Source organism: Coffea eugenioides, chromosome 7, assembly GCF_003713205.1.
Source record: "Coffea eugenioides isolate CCC68of chromosome 7, Ceug_1.0, whole genome shotgun sequence".
NCBI classification, from domain to species: Eukaryota; Viridiplantae; Streptophyta; class Magnoliopsida; order Gentianales; family Rubiaceae; genus Coffea; species Coffea eugenioides.
In genome coordinates this window covers 7,652,170-7,655,692 of record NC_040041.1, presented here as the reverse complement: position 1 = coordinate 7,655,692, position 3,523 = coordinate 7,652,170, and the positions used below count along the sequence as shown (strand labels likewise).

The 3,523-nt window shown below is 36.8% G+C and overlaps 1 pseudogene; it reads left to right on the top strand.

Annotated features, from left to right (window-relative positions):
* Window positions 1-342: 342 nt before the first annotated feature.
* LOC113776784 lies at window positions 343-3,134 on the top strand (annotated as a pseudogene).
* Window positions 3,135-3,523: the final 389 nt, after the last annotated feature.

Below are 3,523 nucleotides of genomic sequence, written 5' to 3'. Positions count from 1 at the left end.
ACGTGCTGATCAACAAAATCATGGCCTACAATTTGTTACAAGTGGACCGCAAGCTCCTTGACTCCTAAAGAAAGATATATGGATGTGGTGGATGGCACTGACCTTTTTGCTAACTCAAATGATATGACTGGAATCAATTGACTCAAAGAGACAAGGCAAAGTGCAAGCATCCAATATCAAGAAATTTTTAATTTCTTTTTCCATTTTAGTCTTGATAGATTTATGTGTATATAAGCCTATCGAATCAGAAGGTAATGAAGTACTCTTACCATATTATCGCCGCACAAGTGCTATCTTGTCTCCAGCTTATTCATATTGCTGTAGAAGTACTTAGTCATAGTAATGGAGGATACAACAACACCATTGTTAGAAAATTCATGCTCCCTTATTAAGTCAAAGAGTCAAGAAAATGGTGGAGATGAAAACTTTCCAGATAAAGTTTGGCATGAAACAAAGAAGCTTTGGCGAATAGTTGGCCCTGCAGTCTTCAGTCTTCTTGCTTCATACTCCATGCTCGTCAGTCGTCATCACCCAAGCATCTGCAGGCCACCTAGGTGAACTTGAGCTGGCTGCTATGTCTCTTGCCAGTAATGTCATTCTTGGATTTAACTTCAGCTTCATGGTACATAAAAACTGCTTCCCTCCACTAAATTTCTCTCTTTTAGGATAATTTGACATCATAATTGTAATAAATACAAGGTGCAATTAACTAGAACACAAAATTTTATGGAAATGTTGTTTCATAAGGGTTCTTGATACACGCCTGTCTGACAAAATTGAGCCAGTTTAGCATGTCACATGTACCTTAATAAACGTGTTAAATATAGACAAATTCTTGAACTCTATGAGGATTATCTTTTGTATCCCTGAAATTTTTTGAATTCGTCCATGTAATTATGGATTTTCAGTTGGGAATGGCAAGTGCTTTGGAAACTCTATGCGGACAAGCATTCGGGGCAAAGAACTATCCTATTTTAGGCGTATACCTGCAGCGTTCTTGGATTGTTCTCTTCTTGTGCTCCGTTCTAATGTTGCCCGTATACATTTTCGCTACGCCAATCTTGAAGCTTTTGGGGCAGCCCCAACAAGTAGCTGAGCTTTCTGGGATTGTATGCTTGAGTTTCATTCCACTTCATTTCGGCTTTGCATTTCAATTTCCCCTTCAGAGGTTTCTGCAGAGTCAGCTGAAGAATAATGTGATCGCTTGGGTGAATTTCGTGGCTCTGATTTTGCATTTGGCATTGAGTTGGTTGGTGGTGTTTAAGCTAAGGCTTGGATTGGCCGCCGTTTCCCTTGTCTTGGGCTTTTCTTGGTGGATTGTGGTGTTTGGTTTGCTTGGTTATACACTATGTGCTGCATGTCCTCAGTCGTGGACTGGATTCTCATTTGAAGCATTTTCTGGTCTAAGGCAATTTCTTCAACTATCTGTATCTTCTGGTGTCATGATATGGTAAGAACTTTATTTCTCTAATTTTTCTTGTTTCTTTGGGTTTGGGAACGTTCCTGACGATCTACATTTTAGTATTTTCTATTTATGTTTCATTTTTGAAACAAAAATGCATGACTTTTTCTTGAACAAATGTTTGTCACGATCAAATGACGCATAACTAGGACAGTTGTTGCCCGATTCTGTTCCCATTTGATATGAGCCCAAATTTGTGAAAGGAAGTAAACAGGACAACGTTTTGCTTGTTAAGTAATTACTCCGTTGACTCCAATTTTCTTGGAACAGCTTGGAGAACTGGTACTACCAGATCCTGGTAGTGATTACTGGAAATCTTGCCAATTCAGAATTTGCTTTTGATGCTTTATCCATATGGTAAGCAAGTTGTGCTAAGCTTCTACCTCAATCTTACTTTTACTATTCACCACGCTCAGTTTTTTTTCATCTGTTTGGTTGTTGGATTCCTTAGCATGAGCATCAACGGCTGGGAAAATATGATTCCTATTGGATTCTTCTTTGGAATAGGGTAAATTCAGTTACTTTTTTTTGGGGGTTTTTTTGGATTCACCTGAATTGAATTTCTGTCAATCATAATAGTGTCTGCCAATTAAAAGTGACAAATTGTTTTTTCAAAGGGGTGTTACAGAGTTAGGGTTGCAAATGAGTTGGGAGCAGGAAGTGGAAGAAAAGCCCAGTTAGCAACCATAGTAGCAGTGACAGAATCAAAATTGCTAGGCCTATTCTTTTGGGTGTTTTTCCACAATGAAATTGCACTTGTATTCACAACCAGCAAACCAGTGCTGGAAGAAGTCAGCACACTCTCAATACTTTTGACCTTCACTGTTCTCCTCAATAGTGTTCAACCAATTCTTTCAGGTAATTAATTAGCACTAATTAATTGCAACATTTCATCACTCTCTTCATTTTTATTTTTCTTTAAACAGTCATGTGTAGCATACATAAATTTGGGCTGCTATTATCTGATTGGAGTACCACTCGGAGTATTGATGGGTTGGGTTTTCAAGCAAGGAGTGATGGTTAGTCTCCAATTTGCATACATTTCTTTAAAGAAATTGTGCTACTTAATTTCCCAAAGTTCTTTTCCTTTTGCAGTATAATATTATTATGCTAACAGTTCAGCGTATATAAGATTTATTCGTAACAATATTATTGTTTTCTATGTATTTTAGTAAAGAAAAATAAGAAAGGGATTCATTGTGTACTAATGCACGTGTCCATCAGAGAGATGGTGAGATAAAATGAAATTAGAAAGAATTACTTATGCTCACTCAGTGTAATTTAGCTTAAAACCTTACTACCTCAAATCTAATTTCAGATATCCATTTTTTTAAATCATAATTTATAACATTTCTTAGTTTTTTTCTTTGAAATTGATTTGATTGGATTCGTTTTAGGCGAATAACTAGTTTTTGCCACACTGATATATGAAGGGAATCTGGGCTGGAATGATTTTTGGTGGAACTGCAGTTCAAACATTCATATTGGCCATCATTACCATTAGATGCAACTGGGAGAAAGAGGTACAAATGCTGCTATATTTTTATGTCATTCTTTTCCCCTAAAATCCTAATAGTAGAAATGAACAATTTCATTAGCTTTTCTGTTGATTCAAACGCAGGCGATCAGGGCAAGTTTGCATGTGGAGAAATGGGAACATATTGGTCCCTAAGCATATAGGTTAAATTAGGGCAGAAATTTATGGGAAAAGAAAGATATAATCGGAGAGCGTGATCCCAGGGCACGAGGGCAATAGCAGAAATGGCAGTCTTGGTTTCTTGACAAAAGGCCCTTAACAGTAAGGCAATGCCTTGGGAAAATATACAATAAGGCAATGCCTTGGGAAGCGAAGAAGTATAGTGGCATTACGCCAAAATCTCAGACTTTGTCGAATCTCTTTGAAACTTTTAACTTCCCTGTCACATTTGTCAAGCAAATTGTACTGAATGATTTTCAGTATATTAAATAATAAAAATAACTTCTTTATCCGAAAAAAAAAGGAGGCAAAATATCTCAAATGATTGAATTGTAGAAAAAATATTCTTCAATAGAATACAAGCA